Source organism: Oncorhynchus keta, chromosome 13 (assembly GCF_023373465.1).
Source record: "Oncorhynchus keta strain PuntledgeMale-10-30-2019 chromosome 13, Oket_V2, whole genome shotgun sequence".
NCBI lineage: Eukaryota > Metazoa > Chordata > Actinopteri > Salmoniformes > Salmonidae > Oncorhynchus > Oncorhynchus keta.
Window position 1 is genome coordinate 31,640,412 of NC_068433.1, and position 14,318 is coordinate 31,654,729.

Below are 14,318 nucleotides of genomic sequence, written 5' to 3' on the forward strand. Positions count from 1 at the left end.
ACTTTTTCCAACCTGCACTGTGAATGTTTATACGGTGTGTTCAATAAAGACATGAAAATGTATAATTGTTTGTGTGTTATTAGTTTAAGCAGACTGTTTGTCTATTGTTGTGACTTAGATGAAAATCAGAACAAATGTTATGACCAATTTATGCAGAAATCCAGGTAATTCCAAAGGGTTCACTTACTTTATCTTGCCACTGTATGTACAGCAGTAGTTATATAGGATGAGCCTTGAATACAGTATATACATATAAAGTAGGTAAAACAGTACGCAAACACGATTAAAGTGACCAGTGTTCCATGACTACATATGTAGGGCAACAGTCTAAGGTGCAGGGTTGAGTACCGGGTGATGGCCGGTTAGTAACAGACTAAAGTTCAGGGCAGGGTACTGGGCGGAGGCCGGATAGTAACAGACTAAAGTTCAGGGCAGGGTACTGGGCGGAGGCCGGATAGTAACAGACTAAAGTTCAGGGCAGGGTACTGGGCGGAGGCCGGATAGTAACAGACTAAAGTTCAGGGCAGGGTACTGGGCGGAGGCCGGCAAGTAACAGACTAAAGTTCAGGGCAGGGTACTGGGCGGAGGCCGGCAAGTAACAGACTAAAGTTCAGGGCAGGGTACTGGGCGGAGGCCGGTGAGTAACAGACTGAAGTTCAGGGCAGGGTACTGGGTGGAGGCCGGATAGTAACAGACTAAAGTTCAGGGCAGGGTACTGGGCGGAGGCCGGCGAGTAACAGACTAAAGTTCAGGGCAGGGTACTGGGCGGAGGCCGGCGAGTAACAGACTAAAGTTCAGGGCAGGGTACTGGGTGGAGGCCGGATAGTAACAGACTATGGTTCAGGGCAGGGTACTGGGTGGAGGCCGGATAGTAACAGACTAAAGTTCAGGGCAGGGTACTGGGTGGAGGCCGGATAGTAACAGACTAAGGTTCAGGGCAGGGTACTGGGTGGAGGCCGGATAGTAACAGACTAAAGTTCAGGGCAGGGTACTGGGCGGAGGCCGGTGGGTAACAGACTGAAGTTCAGGGCAGGGTACTGGGTGGAGGCCGGATAGTAACAGACTAAAGTTCAGGGCAGGGTACTGGGTGGAGGCCGGATAGTAACAGACTAAAGTTCAGGGCAGGGTACTGGGCGGAGGCCGGTGAGTAACAGACTAAAGTTCAGGGCAGGGTACTGGGTGGAGGCCGGATAGTAACAGACTAAGGTTCAGGGCAGGGTACTGGGTGGAGGCCGGATAGTAACAGACTAAAGTTCAGGGCAGGGTACTGGGTGGAGGCCGGATAGTAACAGACTAAGGTTCAGGGCAGGGTACTGGGTGGAGGCCGGATAGTAACAGACTAAAGTTCAGGGCAGGGTACTGGGTGGAGGCCGGATAGTAACAGACTAAGGTTCAGGGCAGGGTACTGGGTGGAGGCCGGATAGTAACAGACTAAGGTTCAGGGCAGGGTACTGGGTGGAGGCCGGATAGTAACAGACTATGGTTCAGGGCAGGGTACTGGGTGGAGGCCGGATAGTAACAGACTAAGGTTCAGGGCAGGGTACTGGGTGGAGGCCGGATAGTAACAGACTATGGTTCAGGGCAGGGTACTGGGCGGAGGCCGGCGAGTGGTGACTGTTTAACAGTCTGATGGCCTGGAGATAGAAGCTGTTTTTCAGTCTCTCAGGTCCCAGTTTTGATGCACCTGTACTGTCTCCACCTTCTAGATGGTAACAGGGTGAACCGGCTCAGATGGCTGAGTTCCTTATTAATGATCTTCTTGGCCTTCCTGTGACACCGGGTGCTGTTTATTTACCTACCTATCTCTCCTCCTTCTGACTATGGAGTTTATAGTGATTTCATGTCATAAGATTCCCAGGTCCCCCATAACAAGGCAACAATCATCATCCTTCATTTGCAGTAGTTTTGTCAAGAACGAACAAAGAGGAGACAAGAGGACAAGTGGTGCTGTAGCAGTGAGAAGGGGAGGGAGAGCAGGGTGGCCACGAAGACTCATATGTTCCTCAGATTATACAGACTCAGAAATAATTAAAAAACAAATCTAATTTTGATAAACACCCACATCTTTTAGAGAGATAGAGAGAGAGAGAGAGAGAGAGAGAGAGAGAGAGAGAGAGAGAGAGAGAGAGAGAGAGAGAGAGAGAGAGAGTGCAACATCGGGAGATGGGTGAGCCAGCCAGCAGGAGCCAGCGAGAGAGATTGATGTGTTCAGCCAATCAGCAATGCAGCAGCAATTAGATAATAGCTCTGAATCAGCACACTGATGCTTTTAACCGCCCCATTATAGATTAGCCTGAGAAAGCTCTTTCTCTCTCTCTCCCACTCCTCTCCTTCCCACCCTCCATCCTTCCATCCCTTCCTCCACCTCTCTCCCTGCCTCTGGTAAAGCTCCTTCTATCTCTCCCCCTCCTCTCCTTCCCACCCTCCATCCTTCCATCCCTTCCTCCACCTCTCTCCCTGCCTCTGCCTCTGGTAAAGCTCCCCCCCCGGCCTTTTTCTCTCTTTCCCTCTTCAGCCTCAAGGAGCTCTTTCTGTCTCTTTCCCTCCTCTCTCCCTCCATCCCTCAATCTCTCGCTCCAGGCCACCACTCTAAGAGCTACCTAAGGGCTGTAGTTATATGGATCCCATGGTGCTGATGGGGCCGTGACGAAGCTCGCTTATTAGGACAGAACCACTTAACGTTCAGCCAGAGTAGTTCTCTGCCTGGGACACAGAGGGCAGAAATAGGGTCTCTTTATCCAAAGGATGCCTTCCCTTCCTCCTTCTAACCAGGGTATTTCTCTCCCTGGCAGTAATAGGGCCTCCTTGTGGGTTCATGTGGGACTATAGAACCTAACTTACTGATTCCATACATGGGTGAAATTGGCTTCGGGTGTTCTGTTTTTTTTTTTAGTAAACTTTTTGATGGTGTTTAAAGTGAGCGGTGGCCGGGGTGGTTCCATCTCCAGCTCTACTAATCGTAGAAAATGATTATTTGACGATCAATTTATTGTTGATTTACCTTGGCTCGTTTGTCTTGTTACTTACTGTATGTAGCCTGCGGGGTTACAGAGACAGAGATCTTACATGGAGTCTTGTATGAGAGAGTATGTATGGAGTTTTGTTGGCGGTTTCTAAGGTCCATTGTCATTATTTTAGTTTCTTGTCTCAGTTGCACTGTTACTGTGTGTAGTCAGGCAATGCAGCTCGTCACAATGACACTGACATTAGAGACGGTGTAGTGTAACAGGACCTCCTGTTGTGTGTTCTGTGGAGCTGAATACTAAAAACTGTGTGACATAGTCAGTGTGTCCTTCAGTGGGATACAAAATAGCCCGCCGAGGTCAGCAGTACAAAGTCAGAAGGCTGGAGAGTGGGATGGAGAGTGGTCATTTCCAAAATCACACACTCTCTCTCTCACACACACACACACACACACACACACACACACACACACACACACACACACACACACACACACACACACACACACACACACACACACACACACACACACACACACACACACACACACACATAAGCATGTGAGGACACACACATGCATGGCCATGAACACTCATCTTATAATTTCTCTCACTTTTTCCCCTTTCCCTTTCTCTACCCTAATTTTCTCCATTTCTGTTTCCTACTCCCCTCCAACCTCTCCCTCCCGCTTTTCACTGCTCTCTTTTCCCCTTCCCTCTTTCCCGCACTTTTCCCTCCCTCATTTTATCCTTGCCCTCTCCACCTCTCGTGCATTGCGTATACTTCTCACCAACCTGAATCTCTTCTCTCTCTCTCCTCCCTTCCCTTCTGCCTCTCCCCCTTTCTTTGTCTGTACAGACTCCATCTCTGTTGCCTATTCCTCTCCAACCTGAATGTCTCCTCCTCTCTGTCTGTGTTTGTGTAATGGGTAATAGTTGTGATTGAGTTAGGCTGAATTAATAGCTGGGCTGTGGGAGAGGCTGTATATTTCAGCCTCCAAGGAGACAGATAATCAATGACAACTGCATTAGAAAAACCCAGGAAGCATTCACGGTCGTTCACCTTGCACGGCTTCCATTTTGCTCTACCTCTTACACTCATAGACATACACACCGGCCAGTTTATTAAGTACACCCATCTAGTACTGGGCCAGGCCCCTTTGCCTCCAGAACAGCCTGAATTCTCTGGGGTGCGGATTCTACAAGGTGTCGGAAATGTTCATTGTTCAATTGGTATCAAGGGACCTAACATGTGCCAGGAAAGCATTCCTCACACCAGTACACCACCGCCACCAGCCTGTAACGGGCAGGATGGGTCCATGGACTCATGCTGTTTACGCCAACTCCTGACTCTGCCATCAACATGACGCAACAGGAACCTGGGATTTGTTGGACCAGGTGATGTTTTTCCAACCTTCAATTGTCCGTGACAAGGATCGACGAGTTGCGCATTCCAAGATGCCCTTCTACACACCACTGTTGAACTGCACCATTATTTGCCTTTTTGTTGCCAGCCTGTTAGCTTGCACGGTTCTTGCCTTTCTCCTTCGACTTCTCTCATCAACAAGCTGTTTTTCGCCCAAAGAACTGCCGCTGACTGGATGTTTTTTGTTTGTCGCACGGTTCTCGGTAAACCCTAGACACTGTTGTGTGTGAAAAGCCCAGGAGGCCAGCTGTTTCTGGGATACTGGATGCAGCGCGCCTGGCACTGACGATCACACCACGCTCAAAGTCGCTTAGGTCACTCGTTTTGCCTTTCTAACGTTTAACCGAACAGTAACCGAATGCCTCGATCCATTTTTGTGAACAGGGGGGTGTACCTTCTGCACAACCTCTATGTCTCTATCATTGCCAGCAGCCACATCAAACCTTCAATGTCCCACAGAACCTTCCAGATTACAAAGTTCTGGAATGTGGATTACCAAGTGTTTATATATATATATATATATATATACATATTATTATTATTTGTCACATGCGCCAAATACAACAAGTTTAAAGCCTTTGTCCAAAGGAGTTTTTCCTGGTCAGGTCCAAATGTTGTCAGGTATAACTCCTGGCCCTAGTAGCAGTCGCATATCTGCAGTATGAGAGGAAAGGCAGGGTTTCATTTCCCCTCTCGTCCATTAAACAGACAAACAGCCAGTAATGTTTTATTACACAATTGATCAGACCGGGTATAAATTATCTCCACTGGTGCCGCCGATGGCATTTATAGGTTACCTCCCAAATGGCACCCTATTCCCTTTTAGTGCACTGCTTTTGACCAGAGCCCTATGCGGGATAGGGTACCATTGAAGACGCAGCCTTGGTGCAGTCTCTGTCCCATACTGATGATGTCATACAATACTGTACAGCAAGAGAAGAGCAAAGCAGTGTGAAATAAAAGAGAGTGCAGAGTCAGTCAAATAAAATACTGATATTAAAATGTAGCCTTTTAAGTTGGTGATTTGGCTAAAAGGAAATGTATTGAGGACCAGTTATAGCCCTCTCTTGTCATGTTTATAATATGTATCTTGCCAGTTGGTGTGAGATGTGTGTTTGTGCATGTGTGTGTGTGTGTGTGTCTGAGCCCGTGCAAGAGTGTGTGTGCATGTGTGTGTGTCTCTGAAGGACAAGAATGTCAAAGTATTTTAGCGACGTGTTTCACGACGTGCCCTCAGAAGAAATGAGAGGCTGGGCAGTCAAGAATGCGCGTGTGTGTGTGTGTGTGTGTGTGTGTGTGTGTGTGTGTGTGTGTGTGTGTGTGTGTGTGTGTGTGTGCGTGTGCGTGTGCGTGTGCGTGTGCGTGTGTGTGTGTGAGAGTGAGAGAGAGAGGCTGACCAGACGAGTCTAGGCACTCTCCTTAATTAGCTAATACTTCTCTGCCCTCCCTGAACTCAGCAGTATTGACCAACCTAGTCCATCTCTCTCACACACCCATTTCTCATCATCGGTGTGCCCCTCCCTCTCTTGTCCAGTCTCAATATTTCTCAAGATTGACTGGAGGAAAGGAGGAAATTCATTGCGTGCACACAGAGTGAGAGAGCGTGAGTACGGGAAGAGATTGTGAGAGATACTACTCCTATTCTTACTGACAGTAACAATCAGTAACAGTCTAGTGCAGGGCACAGAGGGCAGAGAGGAAAACACGCATGAGCAAGGAGCCATTCTGAACATATGTATTGGACAACACTTACACATGCTTGGTCCTCCTCTGGCTGCAGGTCACCCGTGGCTGGGTGTGCCATGGTCCCGGTGATAGCATTGGTGGCAGTCTTCCTCCTCTAGGAGCCACCCCAGAGTTCTTCTTCTCTGAGGTTTATTGGCAGACTACACTCATAAGGTGTATTGCTGCCACTGTGCGGGGTAGTAAAAAAATCCCCCCACACACACACAAAAAAATGGTTTGGATGAAAAAAATCTATTAAAACATAAATAAAATTCATGCCACTACCCTGAATTTCAAACCAAATCTGTACTATTCAGATAGTACAGATATTCAGATAGTACAGGCTCAGGAAGCAGGAACCTGGGAGGGAGGGGACCTCTTCATTCAGTACTCCCTGTAACATTTCAGCTGCAGAGTTCTGGAGATCCAGAAATGAATGTGCCGCCTTCACAATGATGTCTAGATTATTTTTTTATTTTTTTGATTAGTTTGACTAGTGGAATTGATCACTTGCACTACAAACGCCACCTTCTTCACTATTCGTATGTCAGGATACTTCTCCTGCATGTCATTCACTGCAGACTGTGGGACATCCACTACCATCTCCTCTCTACTCACTCCTTCAGCTATTCTCACTGTCTCCACATAGGAGACCTGCTGGATGGCCCTGATCCTAGCTACTGCCACCTCCTTCATCCATACAGAGCACTCCGGGAGCTTGGGAACGTGGTTCCCATCACAATTACAACAGCATTCTTCATCTGACTCTTCAACTACTACATATGTATTCCTTCGACAAACACTTGCCACGTGTCCAGACTTTTTACACTTGTAACAATGCAACGGTTTCTGTACGTACGATCTCACCGCATATCTCACCTACCCAAGTTTTACATAAGTTGGGAGAACCACTTCACCGAACGACAGTAAAAAAAAAGATTCCTTCCATCTTTCATTAGATTCAATCGACGTGCGTCTACCACTCCTGGAATGTTCTCCCTAAACCCACACAGTCTTTATGTCCAACGAGACACCAGAGATGACACCTTTAACCGGTGCCCTACTCTGAAAGCCAAAGCTTCCCACCTCACATGTCGAAATCTTGTCGAGCCAAAGAGCTTTCTCCTTTTGCGCTGTTGACACACACAAAATCAGCATCACACCACTCCTGGTCACTTTGATTTGTTTAACACTTTTTTTGGTTACTACATGATTCCATATGTGTTATTTCATCGTTTTGATGTCTTCAATACTATTCTACATTGTAGAAAACAGTCAAAATAAAGAAAAACCCTTGAATGAGTAGGTTTGTCCAAACTTTTGACTGGTGCTGTACAGTATGACTCGATGCAGTTGTAGGCCTACAGTACCATTGATACTTTGACAACATTGCAATCAAATCTAATTTTATTCGTCACAGGCTTCGTAAAACAACAGGTGTAGACTAACAGTGAAACACTGACACGGGCCCTTCCCAACAATACTGAGAGAAAGAAAATAGAGAAATAATAGAAAAGTAAAACACGTAATACTAAATACACAATGTGTAACGGTACCAGTACCAAGTTGATGTGCAGGGGTGCGATAGTAATTGAGGTAGCTATGTACATATAACTAGGAATAAAGTAACAGATCATAAACAGTAGCAGCAGAGTTTGTGATGAAGTCAAAACAGTGCAAAAAGGGTCCATGCAGATCGTCCGGGTAGTTATTTTGCTAACTATTTAGCAGTCTTATTATGGCTTGGTGGTAGAAGCTGTTCAGGGCCCTGTTGTTTCCAAAGTTGGTGCAAAGGTACCGCCTGCCTTGCGGTGGCAGAAAGAACAGTCTACGACTTGGGTGGCTGGAGTCTGACCACTTTTAGGGCAGTCCTCTGACACCGTCTGGTGTAGAGGTCCTGAATGGAGAGCAGCTCGGCCCCAGTGATGTACTGGTCTGTACGCACTAGCCTCTGTAGGGCTTTCCGGTCGGATGCCAAGCAGTTGCCACGCCAAGCGGTGATGCAGCCAGTCAAGATGCGCACAATGGTGCAGCTGTAGAACTTGTTGAGCATCTGAGGGCACGTGCCAAATCTTATCAGCCTTCGGAGGGGGAAGAGGCGTTGTTGTGCCCTCTTCACGACTGTGTTGGTGTGTGTTGGCCATGATAGATCCTTAGTGATGTGGACACCGAGGAACTTTGAAGCTCTCGACCCGCTCCACTACAGCTCTGTTGATGTGTATCGGGGCGTTTCCTGTAGTCCATGATCAGCTTCTCTGTCTTGCTGACATTGAGGGAGAGGTTGTTGTCTCTGACCTCCTCCCTATAGGCTGTTTCGTCATCGTCAGTTATCAGGCCTAATGCCGTCTTATTATTACTAATAGTATGTCATGTCAAGAAAGCAATTCGATTTTGAAAGAGAATACAAATATCAGAACATCATATCAGCCTACATATCAAGTGTGGTCAGTGTACTGGCAAGTGTATTGGCAAGCAAACCCTTGTTGATCCATGAAGAATAGATGCGTATGGGATAGCTGCGTTTCTTCTCGCGAGAGTTTCTTTGAGTAGCCTACCCCTTTTCCTTTTTTTCCCCATTCGTGGAAGAGCTTTATCAGTGACAGTCTCCCCCTGTCGTCATAACAGCATAGTACGGCTCTGACACTACCTCCACTCAATACCGAGAGAGAGGGGCACAATAAACAGAAGACATCTGTGTCTGACATCGAGGCAGCGAAGACCGTAATTTAAACCGCGCGTCTTCGCTCCCCAACTAGAAACCCTCCTCACCCCATGAACGGTGCCGGTGACACGGGGTTTAACGTCCTCTAAAGACGGTGACAGGGCGAGGAGGGAACGTTGCCTTCCGGGGGGATTCAGCGAAGCAGCAGCTGAAGCAGGGTTGATTTGGTTTTGACCACTGGAGGACCCACCACTAACTAGCTGGGTAAGGGTAAACGCACAGCATGAACCCAGCCACGCGTTCCGCTCCTCTCGAGCTCCGTCCGTGCGTGCATCAGCAGGCTGCTGTGTCTGTCCTTTTATAGAAATTTAGCTCGAAATGTCTCGATCTAGTCCCGTGCCTCTGTCAGTCCCGTCAGTGAGTGGAATGGACGTGGAACATTCGAATCGGGATATGAATTCAATTCACCCAGGCATCATTACCATGCAATTGGACATGGTGAGGTATAGTGGTTGACGGTGCGTATATCTGTGGTGGTGGTGGTGGGGTACAGACTACTGTGCTGATGCTGTTGCGTGTGTGACGCGCCTTCCATGGCGAGACCACTGAGCGAGACGCATGTGTGTTTGTTGGTGTTCCTCGCCTCGCGCACATCTGTTTGGTTGGGGACCGCAGAAGGTAGCCGATGTCTCGTATGTCGTGTTTTTAATAGATTTCATAGACAGTACAGTGGACGACGTGGTGTTTACACGAACATCGACGCTGCATTGGACACGCAACACATTATGAGCTAGCGTTATTATTATGGTCCAAATAAAATTGTTGCAAATCGGATGAAACCAGTTTGTTGAGAAACATGGCATTTGTAGGCCTAATCAGTGTTTATTATAGGTCTATTACTATTGTTAATAATAATGTATTATTATTGTTATTATTATTATTATTGTACTTGCATTATTACACGACTATGGCAGCCAATTTCATAGCCTAGACCTAGTAGCCTAATTGCTGTGATCCTGTGCCATGTTGGACAGATCAACACACACAGATAGCGAGAGAGAGATTTCCTGAATTGGCCATGTCACAAATGTCTGAGGTCTGTTTACTTCAGCTGGCTGTTTGGGTTAGCTTGATAACCGTTACCAGAGCCATCCTGTGTGTGTGTGTGTGTGTGTGTGTGTGTGTGTGTGTGTGTGTGTGTGTGTGTGTGTGTGTGTGTGTGTGTGTGTGTGTGTGTGTGTGTGTGTGTGTGTGTGTGTGTGTGTGTGTGTGTGTGTGTGTGTGTGTGTGCGCGTGCGTGCGTGTGTGAGAGAGAGAGAGAGATGCTCTCTCCTTGATGTTGCATAAGGACTGTCTGTGGCACTGCTGTCAAAATAAGATGGCATGGTTTCCTGCCATAATGCCATATCATCTTCAAACTAGACTATACATCTAGTCTACCTATGTGCCGGGAATCATGTAGCCTTATTACTAGATAATGTATAGGGCAATTCCACGATAATGGAATTAGGCTTTGACTCAGATGTTTCACTTTAAAATGTATGCCAAACAAAAAACGCTGATTTAAAAGTAGAACAAACAATACAACTCTATGCACCAGTACTGCTTTGAAACATTTCCACTGAAACATTTGCACAAACAAATTTAGGGGAAGAACTGTGCAGATGCAAACTTTGGTAACGGAATTACGGTAAAATCTCCCTCAGGATTCTATGCGACCACATTTTCCAAAAACTCTGTTAAATATCTGCTCCGAATTAAGATTCAAAGATGTTTTTTATTATTATTTTATATAACTAGGCAAGTCAGTTAGGAATAAATTCTTAATTAGAATGACAGTCTAGGAACAGTGGGTCAACTGCCTTGTTCAGGGGCAGAACGGCAGATTGTTACCTTGTGAAGCCACTTCACTTACTGTAGTTCAGTAACCAAATGAGATTTTTTCAAACTCAAGGTGGGATTTGATCTAGCAACCTTTCGGTTACTGGCCCAACGCTCTAACCACTTGGCTACCTGCCGCCCCAATTCAAAGATGTCTGCCGAAAGAATGGGGTGTCAGCTATGACATGGCACCTTGAGTTTGAAAAAAATCTAATTTGGTTACTGAACTACAGTAAGTGAAGTGGCTTTACACCCGGTGACAGAATTATGGAAATGGTTTACATCATGGGTCCCGGATCTGTACTATACAGAAATGCATAGTCATGTTTCACAAGTTTGGACATGGTGCAATACAATGCAGTGCAGTACAATACAGCACAGCAGAGTAGGGGAGGGTAGAGTTCAGTACAGTGCAGTGCAATACAGCAGAGTAGGGGAGGGTAGAGTTCAGTACAGTGCAGTGCAATACAGCAGAGTAGGGTAGGGTAGAGTTCAGTACAGTGCAGTACAATACAGCAAGGCAGAGTAGGGGAGGGTAGAGTTCAGTACAGTGCAGTGCAATACAGCAGAGTAGGGGAGGGTAGAGTTCAGTACAGTGCAGTACAATACAGCACAGCAGAGTAGGGGAGGGTAGAGTTCAGTACAGTGCAGTACAATACAGCACAGCAGAGTAGGGGAGGGTAGAGTTCAGTACAGTGCAGTACAATACAGCACAGCAGAGTAGGGGAGGGTAGAGTTCAGTAAAGTGCAGTGCAATACAGCAGAGTAGGGTAGGGTAGAGTTCAGTACAGTGCAGTACAATACAGCAGAGTAGGGGAGGGTAGAGTTCAGTACAGTGCAGTGCAATACAGCAGAGTAGGGTAGGGTAGAGTTCAGTACAGTGCAGTGCAGTACAATACAGCACAGCAGAGTAGGGTAGGGTAGAGTTCAGTACAGTGCAGTGCAGTACAATACAGCACAGCAGAGTAGGGTAGGGTAGAGTTCAGTACAGTGCAGTGCAGTACAATACAGCACAGCAGAGTAGGGGAGGGTAGAGTTCAGTGCAGTGCAGAGCAATACAGCAGAGTAGGGGAGGGTAGAGTTCAGTACAGTGCAGTGCAATACAGCAGAGTAGGGTAGGGTAGAGTTCAGTACAGTGCAGTACAATACAGCACAGCAGAGTAGGGGAGGGTAGAGTTCAGTACAGTGCAGTAAAATACAGCACAGCAGAGTAGGGTAGGGTAGAATTCAGTACAGTGCAGTGCAGTACAATACAGCACAGCAGAGTAGGGGAGGGTAGAGTTCAGTACAGTGCAGTACAATACAGCACAGCAGAGTAGGGTAGGGTAGAATTCAGTACAGTGCAGTGCAGTACAATACAGCACAGCAGAGTAGAGGAGGGTAGAGTTCAGTACAGTGCAGTACAATACAGCACAGCAGAGTTAGGGGAGGGTAGAGTTCAGTACAGTGCAGTACAATACAGCACAGCAGAGTAGGGGAGGGTAGAGTTCAGTACAGTGCAGTAGAAGAGTAGAGTATAGTAGAGGATAGCAGTATAGTAGAGTACAATACAATATACTGTACTCTACTGTACTATGCCACATTTTCTTTACTCTAATTTATTGTACTGTACCACTGTATTGTCTTGTACTGTTCTTGACTGAGCTCTACTCACTGTACTGTACTGTGCTGTCCAAACTTGTGAAACATACAGCACCAGTCAAAAGTTTGGACACACCTACTCATTCACTCATTTTCTTTCTTTTTAATATTTTCTACGTTGTATAATAATAGTTAAGACATCAAAACAATGAAATAACACATGGAATAATTTTGTAACCAAAAAATATGTTTAACAAATCAAAATCAATTTTATATTTGAGATTCAAAGTAGCCAGCCTTTGCCTTGATGACAGCTTTGCACACTCTTGGCATTCTCTCAACCAGCTTTTCTAACAGTCTAGAAGGAGTTCGCACATATGCTAAGTACTTGTTGGCTGCTTTTCCTTCACTCTGCGGTCCAACTCAACCCAAACGATCTCAATTGAGTTGAGGTCGGGTGATTGTGGAGGTCAGGTCATCTGATGCAGCACCATCACTCTCCTTCTTGGTCAAATAGCCCTTACACAGCCTGGAGGTGTATTATGGGTCATTCTCCTGTTGAAAAACAAATGATAGTCCCACTAAGCACAAACCAGATGGGATGGCGTATCGCTGCAGAATGCTGTGGTAGCCATGCTGGTTAAGTGTGCCTTGAATTCTAAATAAATCACTGACAGTATGACCAGCAAAGCATCATCACACCTCCTCCTCCATGCTTCACGGTGGGAACCACACATGCAGAGGTCATCCATTCATCTGCTCTGCGTCTCACAAAGATACGTTGGTTGGAAACAAAAATCTCAAATTTGAACTCATCAGACCAAAGGACAGATTTCCACAGGTCTAATATCCATTGCTCGTGTTTCTTGGCCCAAGCAAGTCTCTTCATCTTATTGGTGTCCTTTAGTAGTGGTTTCTTTGCAGCAATTCAACCATGAAGGCCTGATTCACGCAGTCTCCTCTGAACAGTTGATGTTGAGATGTGTCTGTAACTTGAACTCTGTGAAGCATTTATTTGGGCTGCCGTCTGAGGTGCAGTTAACTCTAATGAACTTGTCCTCTGCAGCAGAGGCAACTCTGGGTCTTCTTTTCCTGTGGCGGTCTTGATGAGAGCCAGTTTCATCAGCGCTTGATGGTTTTTGTGACTGCACTTGAAGAAACTTTCAACGTTTTAGAAGTTTTTCAAATTGACTGACCTTCATGTCTTAAGTAATGATGGACTGTTGTTTCTCTTTGCTTATTTGAGATGCCATAATATGGACTTGGTCTTTTACCAAATAGGGATATCTTCTGTATACCACCCCTACCTTGTCACAACACAACTGATTGGCTCATACGCATCAAGACGGAAAGGAATTCCACATATTCATTTTTAACAAGGCACACCTGTTAATTGAAATGCATTCTAAGTGACTACCTCATGAAATTGGTTGAGAAAATGCCTCATAAAGCTGGTTGAGAGAATGCCAAGAGTGTGCAAAGCTGTCATCAAGGCAAATGGTGGCTACTTTGAAGAATATAAAATATAAAATATATTTTGATTTGCTTTTAACACCTTTCTGGTTACTACATGATTCCATATGTGTTATTCCATAGTTTTGATGCCTTCACAATTTTTCTACAATGTAGAAAATAGTAAAGTAAAGAAAAACCCATGAATTAGTATAGTGGCTTGAGAAAGTATTCACCCCCCTTGGCATTTTTCCTATTTTGTTGCCTTTTTTTGGAGTTTGTATCATTTGATTTACACAACATGCCTACCACTTTGAGGATGCAAAATATTTTTTATTGTGAAACAAACAAGAAGTAAGACGAAAAAAACTGAAATCTTGAGCGTGCATAACTATTCACCCCCCAAAGTTAATACTTTTTAGAGTTTTATTTTTTTCAGCAATTACAGCTGCAAGTCTCTTGGGGTATGTCTCTACAAGCTTGGCACATCTAGCCATGGGGATTTTTGCCCATTCTTCAAGGCAAAACTGCTCCAGCTCCTTCAAGTTGGATGGGTTCCCCTGGTGAACAGCCACTGCCTGTTCAACCCGCTCTCATCCAGAAGGTGAGGTCAGTGCAGGTGCATCAA

General features: G+C 45.9%; 1 protein-coding gene across 2 annotated transcripts in view; it reads left to right on the forward strand.

Annotated features, from left to right (window-relative positions):
* Positions 1–8,705: 8,705 nt before the first annotated feature.
* Positions 8,706–14,318, forward strand: part of ache (acetylcholinesterase) — a 39,602-nt gene continuing 33,989 nt past the window's right edge. Inside the window, exon 1 of one of the 2 annotated variants that reach the window (XM_052459991.1) lies at positions 8,706–9,040. The gene's annotated coding sequence lies outside the window, so the exon portion shown is untranslated. Of the gene's footprint in view, positions 9,041–9,071; positions 9,295–14,318 lie in introns of those variants that run through there. The other variant, XM_052459992.1, reaches the window with a different exon arrangement.